Source organism: Spinacia oleracea, chromosome 1 (assembly GCF_020520425.1).
Source record: "Spinacia oleracea cultivar Varoflay chromosome 1, BTI_SOV_V1, whole genome shotgun sequence".
NCBI classification, from domain to species: Eukaryota; Viridiplantae; Streptophyta; class Magnoliopsida; order Caryophyllales; family Amaranthaceae; genus Spinacia; species Spinacia oleracea.
Window position 1 is genome coordinate 82,848,708 of NC_079487.1, and position 19,847 is coordinate 82,868,554.

Genomic DNA, 19,847 nt, shown 5'->3' on the forward strand with positions numbered 1-19,847 from the left:
TCCTTTTTCAGTTTGAAAACCCATTTGCTTCCAATGGCTTGGTAACCATCTGGCAAATCGACCAAATCCCATACTTGGTTTTCTGACATGGTGTCTAATTCAGATTGCATGGCTTCTTGCCATTGCTTGGAGCTAGGGGTCGTCATAGCTTGTTTGTAAGTCGCAGGTTCATCACTTTCAAGTAATAGAACGTAATATATCTCGTTCGTCAAAATACCTAAGTACCTTTCCGGTTGAGATCTATATCTCTGCTATCTACGCGGGATTACATTTCTAGATTGACCATGATTCTCACCAGATACTTCTAAAGATCTCTGAGTTTCATCCTGAACGTCATCTTGAGCATTCTCTAGAGTTTGTTGTTCGACTCGAATTTCTTCGAGGTCTACTTTTCTCCCACTTGTCATTTTGGAAATGTGATTCTTTTCCAAAAATATACCATCTCGATCAACAAACACCTTGTTCTTAGATGTATTGTAGAAGTAATACCCCTTTGTTTCCTTTAGATAGCCCACAAGGATACATTTGTCAGATTTTGGATGAAGTTTGTCTGAAATTAATCGCTTGACGTATACTTCACATCCCCAAATCTTAAGAAAAGACACATTTGGAGGCTTTCAAAACCATAACTCATATGGAGTCTTTTCAACAGCTTTAGACGGAGCTCTATTTATAGTGAGTGCAACTGTATTTAGTGCATGTCCCCAAAATTCTATTGGAAGTTCGACCTGACCCATCATTGACCTAACCATGTCTAGCAAGGTTCTGTTTCTCAGTTCCGACACACCGTTCCATTGTGGTGTTCCAGGAGGAGTCAATTCTGACAGAATTCCACATTCTTTCAGATGGTCATCAAATTCACAGCTCAGATATTCACCGCCTCTATCAGACCGCAGTGCTTTAATATTCTTGCCTAATTGATTCTCTACTTCACTCTGAAATTCCTTGAATTTGTCAAAGGATTCAGACTTATGCTTCATTAGGTAGACATAACCATATCTACTGAAGTCATCAGTGAAAGTGATAAAGTAGCTGAAACCACCCCTAGCATTTGTACTCATTGGTCCACATACATCTGTATGGATTAAACCCAATAGTTCAGTTGCTCTTTCTCCAACTTTAGAGCAAGGTTGCTTTGTCATTTTGCCAAGTAAACATGATTCGCACTTACCATAATCCTTTAAGTCAAATGGTTCTAGAATTCCTTCCTTTTGAAGTCTTTCCATGCGTTTCAAGTTAATATGGCCGAATCGACAATGCCGCATATAGGTGAGATCTGAATCATCCTTTTTGGCCTTTTTGGTATTTATGTTATAAACTTATTTGTCGTGATCTAATAAATAAATTCCATTGACTAATCTAGCAGATCCATAAAACATCTCCTTAAAATAAAACGAACAACTATTGTCTTTTATTAAAAAGGAAAATCCCTTAGCATCTAAGCAAGAAACAGAAATGGTGTTTTTAGTAAGACTTGGAACATGGAAACACTCTTCCAGTTCCAAAACTAGCCCAGAGGGCAACGACAAATAATAAGTTCCTACAGCTAATGCAGCAATCCGTGCTCCATTTCCCACTCGTAGGTCGACTTCACCCTTGCTTAACTTTCTACTTCTTCTTAGTCCCTGTGGATTGGAACATAAGTGTGAGCCACAACCTGTATCTAATACCCAAGAAGTTGAATTAGCAAGTATACAGTCTATAACGAAAATACCTGAAGATGGAACGAATGTTCCGTTCTTCTGATCTTCCTTTAGTTTCAAGCAATCTCTCTTCCAATGCCCCTTCTTCTTGCAGTAGAAGCATTCAGATTCAGAAGTGGGTTGACTGACCTTCCTCTTTTCAGATTTGGCGCCAGTTGGTTGCTTAGTTTGGCTGGCCTTGTTGCCACCTTTCTTAGCATTCCTCTTCTTTCCAGATTTCTTGAACTTGCCCCCACGCACCATAAGCACATCTTGCTTATCACTTTTGAGCGTCTTTTCAGCGGTCTTCAGCATACCGTGAAGCTCAGTGAGCGTTTTGTCCAGACTATTCATACTGTAGTTCAGCTTGAACTGATCATACCCTCTATGAAGAGAATGGAGGATGGTGTCTGCAGCAATTTCCTGAGGCACCAAAGTTATTACAAACGCCTACGGCGTCATTCAAACCAACCACGAGAAAAGCTTCTCAAGGATGAGGGGCAATAGAACTCCCGTCCTGGACGTCTTGGCCTTCAGGGGAGTTCACCTCGTCTTCCTCCATGTCCTCCTCCCCGTCACTAACGAACTCAGGGGGATCTAAGTCTAGGCGCCTAGCCGTCGAAACGGCTATCTGGTAGGAGATACGGCGTTTGAACCAGGAAAAGTCTTTCCCGTCCATAGACTGATCCCACGCCTTTTGGGCACTCTCCAAAATGGACTCCTCGCCCAACGTGAAAGAGCTTGCAGCCTCCTTGCGCACTGCCTCAATCTTTTCCTGCATGGCCTTGAGCTGACCCTCAAGGACGTTCACCTTGGAAGAGAAATTAGTCACCCGCTCCGAGACGGAGGAATACTCCGTTCTCAGCACGGCCAGCCTCTCCTCATGCTCCAGCAACTTCTCTTTATACTTCTCGGCGTCCTCCTCGGCCTTCCTCAGAGCTTCTGTCTTCGATTTGATCTTCTTGTCCGTGTCCAAGTTGATCAATCTGGCCGTCTTCTCAGCATACTGCTCATGATTCTCAATCTGGTCCTTGTGCTTGAGCATCTCATTATGCATATCAAAGCGTAGTTCCTACTCTCGGCACAGCGAATGAAAAGCTGCCGAAGACAAAATAGAGTTAAAAAAGTATATATAATCATAAATACAGAGATCCAGGAGTAAATGTCTCACATCAAGGACGAGGGACTGAATGGACCCAAAGAATCCCAAGTCAATCCCGGGGAGTGACCTCACATATTCCTCAGGGATGGCCGCATACACGTCCGCAAGGATCTTATCCTTCGCCTCTGAGCTAAAACCGTCAGAAGGGGGGATGCTCGCCACCTCGGCCCGCCGCGTCCGCTTAAATATCTTGAAAGGTTATGATTCATATGACAAAACATAAATCATGCGGAAAAACCATAAATCCAGGAAAGCATATTATTAACACACAATCATTTAGCATAGTTTAGACGCATACACTTTGTTGCGTGCCCTCCCTAGCTGCGCCCGAACCGAACAAAAACAAGTCTTTAGGACTCCAAGTGTCGTCCCTCCGTAGATAGTCCACAGCACGTCCGGATCCGGCTTAAGCTTGACCAACTAGAATCGCCCTTAAGGTAGCTTAGGAATTTCGGCTATAATGGTGCAAGTGTATGGCTGATTTTTCTTCAAAATCGTACCTTAGAATACTTCAATTGTGTCTATAAATTATGACCCTAGGCACCTATTCATAGAGGTATGGAAAAGGAACTGGAATCCTATTAGGATACGAATTAATTAAACTAGAATCCTAATAGAACTCTTATTTAATTAATTTATCATTTAGGATTAGAAATTTAATCATATATCGAAACCTGATAGCTTTAGGATTCGTATAGCACACAAACACACACACGCACGCATAGTAGCCCACGAGGGGCGCCATGCGCGCGCGCGCAGCCCGCGAGCTCGCAGCCCATTGCCACGAGGCCCACACGCTGCCGCAGCCTTGGCGCGCGCTGGGCCTGCCTTGCGGTGGGCCTGGCGCAGCCTTGGCTGGTGCGTTGTGGCGCGCTGGCTTGCTGGACGATGGCCCGACTTCGTGTTGGGCCTTCGTCTGGCAGGCCTCGTCCGATGCTAATTCGTACGATACGCTTCCGATTAATTTCCCGATTCCGGAATTCATTTCCGATACGAAAAATATTTAATATTTCCGATTCAGGAATTAATTTCCGTTTCGAACAAATATTTAATATTTCCGTTTCCGGAATTATTTTCCGATTCCGATAATATTTCCGATTCAGACAATATTTCCGTTTCCGGCAATATTTCCGATTCCGGCAATATTTCCATTTCCATCAATATTTTCCGATACGTACCATGTTTCCGTTTCCGGCAACATCTACGACTTGGATAATATTTATATTTCCGATACGATCCATATTTCCGTTTCCGGCAATATCATCGTTTCCGGAGTATTCATTTCTTGCTTGTGACGATCTCAGCTCCCACTGAAACCAAGATCCGTCGATTCCGAATATCCATAAATGGAGTATTTAATACCATTAAATACTTGATCCGTTTACGTACTATTTGTGTGACCCTACGGGTTCAGTCAAGAGTAAGCTGTGGATTAATGTCACTAATTCCACTTGAACTGAAGCGGCCTCTAGCTAGGCATTCAGCTCACTTGATCTCAATGAATTATTAACTTGTTAATTAATACTGAACCGCATTTATTAGACTTAATATTATATGCATACTTGGACCAAGGGCATTATTTCCTTCAGTCTCCCACTTGTCCTTAGGGACAAGTGTGCATTACCTAATTCCTTTGTCGCTTGATGCTTGCTCTTGAACATAAGGTAAGAGTTGTCATCCTTATTATGTCCAGAGGTGGTTCTCAGTTTCAGAGTTCAACTGATCAAATAAAATAGATAATCATAGCCTATGATTCAACCGAGCACGGCCATGCATTTTACAGTTTCTAGCTCTCCGAGTGGCCTTGTACAACTTTTAAGCATCTCATCCCGATTTATGGGAGGACAATCCCAATCTTGTGATCTTGAGATTAGACTTCGTTTGATAGGTGATTACCTGAGCGTTGCCTTTATAGCCTCCTTTTACGGTGCGACGGTTGGTCAACGTCAAAGTAACCAGTTCTCAAACAAGTAATCTCAAATCACTCAGGTATTGAGGATTTAGTGTCTAATAATTTTAATGAAATTTACTTATGACAGATTTTCATCTCTTACAGTAAAGTTTCATAGGTCTGTCCGATACTAGTCTTCCCAAAGTAAGTATCTATGCAAATGATTATGACATTGTCATGTCCACATAGTTCAAGAAACAGAACTACTAGTCATCTTTCATTCTAGTCGTCTAATGTTTTCTATGCGTCCAATTATACAGAAAACTCCGACCAGGGACCATGTTCAACTTTTGACATTCAAGTTCACTTGATAGATATTTCTTAGTCACAGGACTGGTCCTGACAGTCTATCTTGAATATATCGTCAAATTGAAGGGACTCATCATTTAATAAACCACAAATTAAATGGAAAAATGAATTCTATTCATTTATTGTGAATGATTAACAAATAATTTTTTACAAAGAATTAAACTCTAAAACTTTAAAACATTAAACAAGGACATCAAAGCCATTATCCAATATGCTTGATTCCCATAGCTGCAATGTGCGAGTTGTGCTTCGCCTGCAGAAGAGGTTTAGTCAATGGATCTGATATGTTGTCATCAGTTCCAATCTTGCTTATCTCGACTTCTTTTCTTTCAACGAACTCTCGTAGAAGGTGAAATCTACGAAGTACATGCTTGACTCTTTGGTGGTGTCTAGGCTCCTTTGCCTGTGCAATAGCTCCATTATTATCACAATACAGGGCTATTGGTCCTTTAATGGAGGGGACTACACCAAGTTCACCTATGAACTTCCTTAGCCATATAGCTTCTTTTGCTGCTTCATGTACAGCAATGTACTCCGCTTCAGTTGTAGAATCCGCAATGGTGCTTTGCTTAGCACTTTTCCAGCTTACTGCACCTCCGTTGAGGCAGAAGACAAACCCAGACTGTGATCTGAAATCATCTTTGTCGGTTTGGAAACTTGCGTCCGTATAGCCTTTAACAATTAATTCATCATCTCCACCATAGACCAGGAAGTCATCTTTGTGCCTTTTTAGGTACTTCAGAATATTCTTGGCAGCAGTCCAATGTGCCTCTCCTGGGTCTGACTGGTATCTGCTCGTAGCGCTGCGTGAGTACGCAACATCTGGGCGTGTACATATCATAGCATACATAATTGAACCAATCAATGATGCATATGGAATCCCATTCATTCGTCTACGCTCATCAAGTGTTTTTGGGCACTGAGTCTTGCTTAGAGTCATTCCATGAGACATGGGTAGGTAGCCTCGCTTGGAGTCTGCCATCTTGAACCTATCAATTACTTTATTGATATAAGTGCTTTGACTAAGTCCAATCATCTTTTTAGATCTATCTCTGTAAATCTTGATGCCCAATATGTAATGTGCTTCTCCTAGATCCTTCATCGAAAAACATTTCCCAAGCCAAATCTTGACAGAGTTTAACATAGGAATGTCATTTCCGATAAGTAATATGTCATCGACATATAATACTAGGAAAGCAATTTTGCTCCAACTGACCTTCTTGTATACGCAAGACTCGTCTGCGTTCTAGATGAAACCAAAGTCACTGACTGCTTCATCAAAACATATATTCCAGCTCCTGAATGCCTGCTTCAATCCGTAGATTGATTTCTTTAGCTTGCATACCTTTTTAGCATTCTTTGGATCCTCAAAACCTTCAGGCTGTGTCATAAACACAGTTTCTGTTAAAACGCTGTTTAAGAAAGCGATTTTGACATCCATCTGCCATATTTCGTAATCGTAATATGCAGCGATTGCTAACATTATCCGAATAGACTTTAGCATTGCAACTGGTGAAAAGGTTTCATCGTAATCCACACCGTGGACTTGCCTGTAACCTTTTGCAACCAATCTAGCTTTGAAAACTTCAAGTTTCCCATCCTTGTCCTTTTTCAGTTTGAAAACCCATTTTCTTCCAATGGCTTGGTAGCCATCTGGCAAATCGACCAAATCCCATACTTGGTTTTCTGACATGGAGTCTAATTCAGATTGCATGGCTTCTTGCCATTGCTTGGAGCTAGGGCTCGTCATAGCTAGTTTGTAAGTCGCAGGTTCATCACTTTCAAGTAATAGAACGTCATAGCCCTCGTTCGTCAAAATACCTAAGTACCTTTCCGGTTGAGATCTATATCTCTGCGATCTACGCGGGGTTACATCTCTAGATTGACCATGATTCTCACCAGATACTTCTAAAGACCTCTGAGTTTCATCCTAAATGTCATCTTGAGCATTCTCTAGAGTTTGTTGTTCGACTCGAATTTCTTCGAGGTCTACTTTTCTCCCACTTGTCATTTTGGAAATGTGATCCTTCTCCAAAAAGGCACCATCTCGAGCAACAAACACCTTGTTCTCAGATGTATTGTAGAAGTAATACCCCTTTGTTTCCTTTGGATAGCCCACAAGGATACATTTGTCAGATTTCGGATGAAGTTTGTCTGAAATTAATCGTTTGACGTATACTTCACATCCCCAAATCTTAAGAAAAGACACTTTTGGAGGCTTTCCAAACCATAACTCATATGGAGTCTTTTCGACAGCTTTAGACGGAGCTCTATTTATAGTGAGTGCAGCTGTATTTAGTGCATGTCCCCAAAATTCTATTGGAAGTTCGGCCTGACCCATCATTGACCTAACCATGTCTAGCAAGGTTCTGTTCCTCCGTTCCGACACACCGTTCCATTGTGGTGTTCCAGGAGGAGTTAATTCTGACAGAATTCCACATTCTTTCAGATGGTCATCAAATTCATAGCTCATATATTCACCGCCTCTATTAGACCGCAGTGCTTTAATCTTCTTGCCTAATTGATTCTCTACTTCACTCTGAAATTCCTTGAATTTGTCAAAGGATTCAGATTTATGCTTCATTAGGTAGACATAACCATATCTACTGAAGTCATCGGTGAAAGTGATAAAGTAGCTGAAACCACCTCTAGCATTTGTACTCATTGGTCCACATACATCTGTATGGATTAAACCCAATAGTTCAGTTGCTCTTTCTCCAACTTTAGAGAAAGGTTGCTTTGTCATTTTGCCAAGTAAACATGATTCGCACTTACCATAATCCTCTAAGTCAAATGGTTCTAGAATTCCTTCTTTTTGAAGTCTTTACATGCGTTTCAAGTTAATATGGCCTAATCGACAATGCCACATATAGGTGAGATCTGAATCATCCTTTTTGGCCTTTTTGGTATTTATGTTATAAACTTGTTTGTCGTGATCTAATAAATAAAGTCCATTGACTAATCTAGCAGATCCATAAAACATCTCTTTAAAATAAAACGAACAACTATTGTCTTTTATTAAAAAGGAAAATCCCTTAGCATCTAAGCAAGAAACAGAAATGATGTTTTTAGTAAGACTTGGAACATGGAAACACTCTTGCAGTTCCAAAACTAGCCCAGAGGGCAACGACAAATAATAAGTTCCTACAGCTAATGCAGCAATCCGTGCCCATTTCCCACTCGTAGGTCGACTTCACCCTTGCTTAACTTTCTACTTCTTCTTAGTCCCTGTGAATTGGAACATAAGTGTGAGCCACAACCTGTATCTAATACCCAAGAAGTTGAATTAGCAAGTATACAGTCTATAACGAAAATACCTGAAGATGGAACGACTGTTCCGTTCTTCTGATCTTCCTTTAGCTTCAAGCAATCTCTCTTCCAATGCCCCTTCTTCTTGCAGTAGAAGCATTCGGATTCAGAAGTGGGTTGACTGACCTTCCTCTTTTCAGACTTGGCGCCAGTTTGCTTAGTTGGGCTGGCCTCGTTGCCACCTTTCTTAGCATTCCTCTTCTTTCCAGATTTCTTGAACTTGCCCCCACGCACCATAAGCACATCTTGCTTATCACTTTTGAGCGTCTTTTCAGCGGTCTTCAGCATACCGTGAAGCTCAGTGAGCGTTTTGTCCAGACTATTCATACTGTAGTTCAGTTTGATCTGATCATACCCGTTATGAAGAGAATGGAGGATGGTGTCTACAACCATTTCCTGAAAGAACTGCTGATCCAGCCGACTCATATTCTCAATGAGTCCAATCATTTTGAGAACATGTGGACTTACAGGCTCGCCTTTCTTAAGCTTGGTCTCAAGAATTTGCCTATGAGTCTCGAATCTTTGGACCCGAGCTAGATCTTGGAACATGTTCTTTAACTCACTGATGATCGTGAAAGCATCTGAGTTGATGAACGTTTTCTGTAGATCTGCACTCATGGTTGCAAGCATTAGACATTTCACATCCTTGTTGGCATCAATCCAATGATTGAGGGCTTCCTGAGTGACCCCTTCGCCTGTGGCTTCGGGCATCGCCTCTTCCAGGACATACTCCTTTTCTTCCTGCATAAGAACTATTTGCAAGTTCCTTTGTCAGTCAAGGAAGTTTTTCCCGCTCAACTTCTCCTTTTCGAGAATTGATCGAATGTTGAATGAATTGTTGTTTGCCATAATTAAAACTACAATTGAAAAAGAATAAACAAATACATAATCATTCATAGTTTCTCTTAATAAACTTAAATTCTAGCATACATGCATAATTCAATGTTTATTAAGCATTTTATTCAAGTTATGTGTTCCGGCAGGTGTGAATAAAATGATTCCAAGATCCTAAAATCCATTGAAGAATTAAGCACATTATGTATTTAGACTCAATTCTAAAATCTTTTAGGTAAGCAAAAACCTTTCGCTAATAGTCTAAAACCTACTCTTGGTTGATAGGTACGTCTAAGAACTTAATAGGTAAACCTATCGATTTTGCCACGACATAAAAGGACTCCTTACTTATATCGTTGAGTTTCACCAAAACTAACATGTACTCACAATTATTTGTGTACCTTACCCTTTAGTATCGATAAGTAACACCTCGCTATGGCGGAAAACTATTACTAAGATCGATGTAAAGGATATCCAAGTAAGTGTTATTTTGGCATGGCACCTTTTAACTCAATTTTTAAGTTTGGAACTTAAGGCTCTTACTATGTTGGTTAGATTTTAAGTGAACTAAAATCCTTAATCATGCAACATAATCAAGCCTTGATCTCATGCATATTTAAGACATATTTAATAGCAATAAATAACTTAAAGCATGCATAAGATGGATGTGATCTAGTATGGCCCGGCTTCATCTTGAAGCTTCAACCTCAAAGTCCGTCTCGAAAATGGAAACTTCGTCTTGAATTTCACCGTGGGAGGCGCCATTTTCTCCAAATAGGATAAGCTATAATTAAAACTAATTACAACTATTTGATGGTACGCATACCATATTTAAATTGAAAAACAAATTTGGTGCATTAGACCAATTACATTCAAATTAATGGTACGCAGACCATATTTTCTATCCTATTTGGGCCATACTAGTCACTTCATAACCTGCAAAACAGTACATATACAATATATACCATTCATCCATTCATTATCATGAATGGCCCACATAATTGGTTAGTTAAAACACATTGTATGCATCATATAAACATTTGCAGCAATTAATCAAGGGCACCAATAATCTACCAATTATTCAGTCCTTATTAATTCTAATCAAGTTGTTTAACCTTAAAGGATTTGTAGACCTAATCAAGAGTTTATGACTAAAAGGGCTCCCACTTAAACCAATAAATTCATATACTTTACTAATTATAAACATAAAAATGTATTTCTAGTCTAACCAGAAACACACAAATTTAATTAAAATTTAAAGCTCATATAAATTTATAATTGAATCCACTTATTTAATTTATTTTCAGTCGAATTTAAATTAATTCAAGGTTTTTAATTTTAGTAAAATAATTAGAATAAATAAAATTTATAATAATTATAATATTCAAAATTAAAATCCAGGAAAACAATTTAAATTATTAATTTTAAAATTAATTAAAATTACATGAACTGAAAATCTCAAATTAAAATTTAAAACTCGACAATCGTAACATGACGAGCACTTGGGCTTGCGCCCAAGCCCCGTCGATTGCTCGGCCTGTCGCTGGCCCATGGCACATCGTAGCAGCAGCCACGCGCAAACGCAGCAAGCCAAGCTACGCTTGCGCGCAGCCTGCCTGCTCATAGCATCGCAGCAGCTACGATGGTGCTCGCTCGCTCGCGCAAGCAAGCGCTCGAGGCCACGCGTGTTGGTGCGCTGAGCAGCGGTCGCTGGGCGACCAGCTCTCGCCCTCGCGCGCGCGCGCCTCTGCTCGTGCCATGCAATCGATGTTCGCCCATCGCCCACATGCGCGCAGCACTCGACACAAGGCAGGGCTGCTGCCTTGTGCTCGCGCGCCACTCGCCTTGCTCGCTGCATTCGTACCGCATGGGCGACGAGCTCCCTTGCTCGTCGTCGCATGCCCTCACTATACAACACCCCTTAAGGGTAACATCTAGCGTCCATTGCTTTGTGCGTGCAAGTTTTATGAGCAAATTGCATAAAAATTTAAAATTTTTAATTCAAAATTAATGACAAATTAATAAAACATATTAATTTCATAATTTTAGGGCGAAAAATCGAAAATTTATTAATCAATTAATTTCCGATTAATCATGGATTCAAATCTAGGTCATAAAAATTTAAAATTTAACACAAATTAACAATTTTTATGGTGGTTTTTAATCATAGGTATCTAATTAAATTATTAATTAATTATGAAAATCAAATCAATTCTAAATTATTCGAATTTCAACAACTTAATCATAATTACAAATTAGATTGCATAATTAACAAGGCTAGGCATTCAAACTTGTTAAACATATACAGTAGGTCAATCAAAAATTCAAGATTTATCAACAAGAATCGCAAATATTTAATTTAAAATCTTAAATTTACAAACTTTTGCGTTCGAAAAACTAAAACCTCAGAAAAGTCATAGTTAGGCTTCGAATTTGGGAAATCTGGGTTTCGGCGAATTTTTTTTATTTTTGTCAAAATTTTAGAATGCCTTTTACATGCGGAATTGATACAAAAATCACTCGATTTGGTTGAGTAACGAAGAAACTGCCGAAAAACTGCGTACATATAATTAAATAAACGCAATTTGCAATTAATTAACAATTACGAAAATTAATCACCCCTTTTAATTCCTTGCAAATTTTTAATATTTAACCATGTTTATGCAATTTAGATTATGAAAATAATAAGAGGCTCGTGGTACCACTGAAAGGTTATGATTCATATGACAAAACATAAATCATGCGGAAAAACCATAAAGCCAGGAAAGCATATTATTAACACATAATCATTTAGCATAGTTTAGACGCATACACTTTGTTGCGTGCCCTCCCTAGCTGCGCCCGAACCGAACAAGAACAAGTCTTTAGGACTCCAAGTGTCGTCCCTCCGTACGCACGTCCGGATCCGCCTTAAGCTTGACCAACTAGAATCGCCCTTAAGGTAGCTTAGGAATTTCGGCTATAATGGTGTAAGTGTATGGCTGATTTTTCTTCAAAATCTTACCTTAGAATACTTCAATTGTGTCTATAAATAATGACCCTAGGCACCTATTCATATAGGTATGGAAAAGGAACTGGAATCCTATTAGGATACGAATTAATTAAACTAGAATCCTAATAGAACTCTTATTTTATTAATTTATCCTTTTAGGATTAGGAATTTAATCATATATCGAAATCTGATAGCTTTAGGATTCGTATAGCACACAAACACACACACGCACGCACAGCAGCCCACGAGGGGCGCCATGCGCGCGCGCGCAGCCCTCGAGCTCGCAGCCCATTGCCACGAGGCCCACACGCTGCCGCAACCTTGGCGCGCGCTGGGCCTACCTTGCGGTGGGCCTGCCGCAGCCTTGGCTGGTGCGTTGTGGCGCGCTGGCTTGCTAGGCGATGGCCCGGCTTCGTGTTGGGCCTTCGTCTGGCAGGCCTCGTCCGATGCTAATTCGTACGATACGCTCCCGATTAATTTCCCGATTCCGGAATTCATTTCCGATACGAACAATATTTAATATTTCTAATTCCGGAATTAATTTCCGTTTCGAACAAATATTTAATATTTCCGTTTCCGGAATTATTTTCCGATTCCGATAATATTTTCGATTCAGACAATATTTCCGTTTCCGGCAATATTTCCGATTCCGACAATATTTCCATTCCATCAATATTTTCCGATACGTACCATGTTTCCGTTTCCGGCAACATCTACGACTTGGATAATATTTATATTTCCGATACGATCCATATTTCCGTTTCCGGCAATATCATCGTTTCCGGAGTATTCATTTCTTGCTTGTGACGATCTCAGCTCCCACTGAAACCAAGATCCGTCGATTCCGAATATCCATAGATGGAGTATTTAATGCCATTAAATACTTGATCCGTTTAGGTACTATTTGTGTGACCCTACGGGTTCAGTCAAGAGTAAGCTGTGGATTAATGTCATTAATTCCACTTGAACTGAAGCGGCCTCTAGCTAGGCATTCAGCTCACTTGATCTCATTGAATTATTAACTTGTTAATTAATACTGAACCGCATTTATTAGACTTAATATTATAAGCATACTTGGACCAAGGGCATTATTTCCTTCACATCTCAACTGAACCAAACGTCAAGATTATCAAACCTCATGTAAATACCGACTTGACACAACAGATATAAAGTATAGAAACACTAACCAATTGGCAAAGCTGCAGGAGAAGTGGAGGCATTATCAGTAGAAGGAGCCTCAGCTTCCTTGCCTTTACCCTTGTCCTCCTTGAACGAGGTGGTGGCGTCAGCAACCTCAGCCTGTTCGGCTGCTACTTCGTTAGCAGCTGCTCCGGCAGCGAAATCCCTTTCGGTGTCCACCTGGGGAGGGACCTCCTTTTGCTCAGGAGGAGGAATGAACGTCTGGGTAGGAAGAACCTCTCCCTTAGCTAGGGGAGCAGACGGTTTTGGTACCGACGGCTTTGCTGCAGCATCGGCCGTACCCATCTTCTTAAAGAAGGGCCGTTTTGGCTTAGGAGCCTCCGTCGAAGATGCAGGACGCTTTTCTTTGTAGCTGGCAAAGTGGGTTCCTAAAGATGTAGGAAGTCAACGACCAAATCATAATCAGAAAAGAACACAGAGGCAAAAACTTAAAAATAATAAATAAAAATTACCTTGGCGACGTCACCAGAGGCACCCTCGTTGGACTTCTTGGAGGAGTCCTTTTTCTTGGCCTCCACGGCCTTGAGAATGTCCTCAGTGTACACCTCGGACAGCCAAGCGGGTACGTCCACTACGCCCTTGTCTTCGGAGGATAGGCGATCCATGGCAGAACCTACAAAGCCAAGGGTTAGTAAAAAAAAAAAAAAAAAAAAAAAAAAAAAAAAACGATGTTGAGTGAAAATCTATGGGAAACTACCTCTACACAAATAGGAACAAAGACCAATGGCCGAAAGAAAGACTATATTGGTGAACTGGCCGACATGGGGAAGCCAAGCATTAGGCACCCAGGCATGGCTCTTTGACGACAGCCGATACATCTCGGCCTGGAACAGGGGCTTCACTAGTCCCCACTCCCTGGACGAAAGGCGAGGGTAGGCGTCAGCTTTAGACAAATAGCGGGGCCGACGGTTCCACCTAGAAAGACGTCTTGAAAGAGAGAGGTCTTCCATTCGAACAATAGACCACTTCTTCCTCCACCAAACCCAACTAGAAGTCTTACCCACCACCGTCTTATATCCCCGACGGCTGTAAAGGGTGAACCACCCCTGGGGAGAACGAGAGGAAGGGGAAATGACTACAAGACGAAGGAAAGCAAGAAAGGAAGGGGTGATGCCGCTCAAAGCACATTTGGCAATAAATCCAAAAACGTTTGCCCAAGAGTTATGCGTCAATTGAGCAAGGCCAATGTCATACCCCTCCAAAACGTCCATCACAAAGGGATGCAAAGGAAATCTAAGACCCAACCTAAAGGCAGCAGTATAGACAGCTACCTCTCCCTGGGAGAGTTGGTCCACGGAATCATGGGGTCGAGGGCTCCTAAGACTAAAACCTGGGGGCAGAAGCATAAAACGCTCAAAGTCACGTCCCTGCTACCTCAGGTACCTCGGCCATTTCATGCTGGGAAAGATATCGGAAGGAAATAGATTGACGTCCTCCTTCCCACGGACCATAGGAGGAAGGTTTTTTGCAAACTCCTCGTCTGAAGAGCTAGAGGAGTCATCTTCAAAATCCTCGCGTGGAACGCGGGGACGGCAAGCCACATTCTTCCTTCTTCTAAGAGAATGTGTCGTTCTTATGGCCCCGTCTCCTGTATTACGGGAGGAACGGACTCCACTCCTACTTCCTTGGGACGGGTTCGAAAAAGGAACCCTATCGTCCCCCTCTCGCGGTGCAGCCCATGCACGCACGTTGGCTGTTTGTCTAATTCAAGCCATGTCGTCCTGCATAAGGGACAGGACGTCTGAATTTAGCAAAAGAAAGAAAGAGATGGGCGTCATAACCCCCAGGACGCCTCCACAGAACACTATAAACAATAAAAAAGAGGGGGCCCATAAGCATGCAGAAAACAAAAGTTTTGATAGAGAACTTACCAGAAAATGATCAAACCAATGAGAAGTCTTGACAAATCCTCTAAATCCTCAAGAACACTGGACAACGAATCCAAGAACACTCAAGCGCAAACACAAGCAGATCTTTGGCAGAACGAAATTTGCTTTCTCTCTCTAAGAAAATTGCTCTGAAGTAACAAAAGAAAAATGAAAGAAGTACTGAAGGTTTTAAAGGAAAATCTAAGCTCTGAAAAGCCCTCACACGTGGCACTCCCTCAGATCAAGCAGCCTACCCCACAGGGACAAGGGGCATCCTCCTTGAGGGGAAAATGATGTGGCCTAAAAGAACGCCACTTGGCTGTACCATTAAAGCCCAGAAAGAAGGCCCAAAAGCCCATTAGCGGACAAATCTCAAACTCACAGGGCCAAGGTCCATCAGTGGGTCGTGGAACCCACCTACTCAAGAAGGAGCCCATTCTGCTATTCCCCGAGGAATAAGGCCCAAACGCTTAAGAGGCCCACTTGGTCTAAACCAAGTCTCCAAAACTTAGCAGGACACATGTCCTGATCTTGCATAACACCCAATCATGCAGGACCAGTTCCTGAGAAACCCTAGCACTATAAATAGTGCAGATCCCTAGGTAAAAGGCAATCAATTCATTCACACCAACCTAAGACTATCTTTGCTCTGCCTTCTCTCTACAAATTACTTCTCTCTCTAGCTTATACTTACTTAAGCATCGGAGGGAATATTCCTACGGGAATATTCTTGTTTTGCAGGTTGCCAGAAGTTCGTGTCAGGTCATACTTGATACCTCCGAGGAACGCGTGCCACGTCAGCACCGTAAAAGATCCCACAACACCCTTAATAAGCTTTAATTTTATTTAATTATAAAAAACTGATAATTAGTATCATATTGTAAAAATGAATTTTCAATGCACGTGACAAACAAAAGTCAACAACAATTTAATTTAATTCCTATAGAAAACATGAAAGCAATTATTAAGGCAATTAAAAACATTGGAATTCATCCCTTCAATCTTACATTTTTTATTAGAAAATTAAACTTAGTCTTACTCTTAATCATACCCTAATTTTATATGGTTATACAAGCACTTTGAGGCAAAAAAGGCAAAAAAATGAACAAGTAAAAAACACAATCTTTTACGTTCACTTTTGTTAATTTGTTATTACATTAATTCCTAAATATATTTTATTACATATATATATATATATATATATATATATATATATATATATATATATATATATATATATATATATATTAGTTTTAAATAAATTTTCTTACATGTTTTATTACATATATATATATATAATTCCTAAATATATTTTATTATATATATATATATATATATATATATATATATATATTAGTTTTAAATAAATTTTCTTACATGTTTTAGAAAACGTACATACTTTTAAGAATGTATAGCGTGTATATAGGACTATGTTTTAATTAACAAATTAGAGAAGAAAGTCATTGAAATATTATTTTAGTTCATTATGATATCAATTATCCTCTCACTAAGTTTTCTCTCAAAAACCCTCCCAGTAAAACCTAACCCACCTCCCCCCATAGTCGGCTCGCTGGTGGTCGAAGTTCGACGGCCTCCGACGAGCCCGCTCTTGTTGTGTGTTAGCTATGATCTCGTAGGTGTTATTTTAGCCCCAAATTTCAGATATGGGGTTGGGTTTTTTGTTCATAGTTAATTAGAAGAGATAAGGAGAAGCAATTTTCAGATCATTAGCTTCCTTGTTTATCTAATTTCAGACGACGAACCCAAGAAGAAAGCCCAAGTTTTTTCAAGAAATCTTCCCCGCCTTCTTAGAGTCTCTTCACCTCTCGTCGATTATTCTTTTTCGGTGGTGCCAACCAAGCCAAGTTGTGGTGGGAGGTTCGTTCGTTCGGGTTATCAACCGCCGGCGCCTAATTCCATATCTTCCCTAAACGCTGTAAGGTTATGAACAATATAATTCATGCGGAAAAACCATAAAGCCAGGAATCCAAATTAATTTCCACATAGTCAATTAGCTTAATTTAGTATGAATACTAAGTGACGTGTGCCTTCCCTAGCTGCTCCCGAACTGAACAAGAACAAGTACATGACTCCAAATGTCGCCCCTCCGTAGAAAGTCCACAGCACGTCCAGATCCGCCTTAGATTCAACCAACTAGAATATTCTCTAAGGTTTTATGAACTCGGGAAACTCATAAAAGTGATAGGAAAATATTAAATTCTCCCTTGAATTTAATGTCTTATGTGTTGTATAAATTGTGATCATGAACCACATATTTATAGGGTGGAAATAGATAATTGTAATCCTACTAGGAATCAAATAACTAAACCCATTAGGATTCTAGTTAATTATATTTATTAGAACTCTAGGAATAATCAAATACCTAGAAGTCTAATTATTGTAGGATTAGGAAACCTATGGCCCAAGTAACTTGGCGCCTAAGTTATGTATGTGGGCATTGGGCCTTGGCACGGAAGGCTTGCTTGCCGCCCACAAAGCGTTGCAGGCCACGCTGCCTTAGCGCGCGCTGCAGGCCTTGCTTGGTCGTTGGCCCATCGCTGCCTCGTCGGCCCATCGCTGCCTTGTTGCCTACGCTAGGCGTTGGGCTTTGTGCACGGTGCTGGAGCTGGCTTGTCGAGTTCGCAGGCCTTGCTCGTCGAGTGATGGGCTGGCTCGCTTGCTGGCATGTTGCTCATCGTGCTTCCGGTTCGTTTTCCAATTCCGGAATTTATTTCCGATTCGAACAATATTTACGTTTCCGTTAATATTTCGGATTCCGGTAATATTTTCTGATTTCGACAATATTTCCGATTCCGGTAATATTTCCGATAATATTTTCCGATACGAACCATATTTCTGTTTCCGGCAATATCTTCGACTTGGTTAATATTTATATTCCCGTTATTGACCATATTTCCGTTTCCGATAATATCTTCATTTCCGGCAAATATTCCCTTTTGCCTTTTGATGGTTTTAGCTCCCACTGGAACCAAGATCCATCATTTCCGAATGACGATAAATAGAGTACTTAATGAATATTATATTCACTTAAATACTTGATCCGTTTACGTACTATTTATGTGACCCTACGGGTTCAGTCAAGAGTAAGAAGTGGATTAATATTATTAATTCCACTTGAACTGAAGCGGCCTCTAGCCAGACATTCAGATCACTTGATCTCGCTGAATTATTAACTTGTTAATTAATACTGAACTGCATTTATTAGACATATCATTAAATGCAAACTTGGACTAAAGGCATTATTTCCTTCAAACACCGCCGCCGAAAAAATTGCAGGTGAAAGGTAAAGTTTAAGGTTAGGGTTTCTATTTTGGATTAGGAAACGCTAGGGTTAGGGTTGTGATTCGGATTGTTAGGGTTTTGGCTGTTATTCCGAAGATTTCCTTGTCGCCGCCGTCTTGTAGTGTTGTATCACCCCGATCTTGACGGTAAAGGTGACTAAGTTAGGATTTCCGTTTTGGTTAATTTGCCAAATCCTTTTCGTTTGAGTTTTCTTGTCATGGTTTGGATGGTGTGGCTTGATCTCTCTCTTCTTACCTCCCTGTATTTGGTTTGTTAGTTCTTTGGGTTGGTTTTCTTTCTTTTTTGTTGTTGTGGTGTTTTATTATGGTGATGTGTTGTTTTGTTAAGCTGATCTGGATAGCTTTAGTTTGGTCTCTTTGTAATTGTGTTGTAAAGTGTTCATTTTGGGTTTTGAGTATGGTGTTCAATTGTGGTTTTTATTTGTGTGGGTTGTTCTACTATGCTCATTGTGTTGGAGGCATAAGGAAGTGAAGAAGTGGGGTTATGTTTCTAGGTATGGAAATGTTTTGATTGGTGGAGTCCTCTCCGTCTCCAAGTCTAGTGTTAGGGGTTTAGGAGGAAATGTGATTGGGAGTATAATGGAGGATTTCACCTTCTTGAATTGTGGTCTTGGAGGATGTTGGTTGACGAGAGAAGGCGTAATGAGTGTTAGGAAGGTTTGCTCTTGGGGTGTGTTTGTTGTTGGTCTTGGGGATTGACTTTTGTTAATCCTCATTTTAGGTTAGTGTTGAGGTTCATTCTCAATGCTTTCAAAACCTCTTATTTCAGCGCTCTCCCCAGTTTTTGGGGGTTCATAGCATGATATCTAAGTCATGTTTATTAACTTCCGAGACTTGTGTGCAATACACAAGGTCTCACCACCTAACCAAGTGCATTGTTAGTCTTCCGCTTCTTTTCTTGTTTTTCGAGTTCCACAGGTTATTCAATGAGCTTCCTAGTGTGTACCGGTCCGGCTTCAACTTCGTCTCTTATAAGGAAATCACAACCATTGTTGGTCATAGTCCAATGTTGCCTAGTTGGTGGTGTAAATTAAGAAGGCGAGCTCAACAACAAAGTACCAACACGAGGGCGACCGACTACCCTTAAGTTTTTCATCAATTTGTACGATTTTTGTTTAGTAGGTTATGTAATGGTCGATAAAGACCTTAGTGTGTAAACTTTCTTTATTTATGCAAATTAAGCTTATGTAAAAAAAAAAAGATAAAACTTTAGTTTA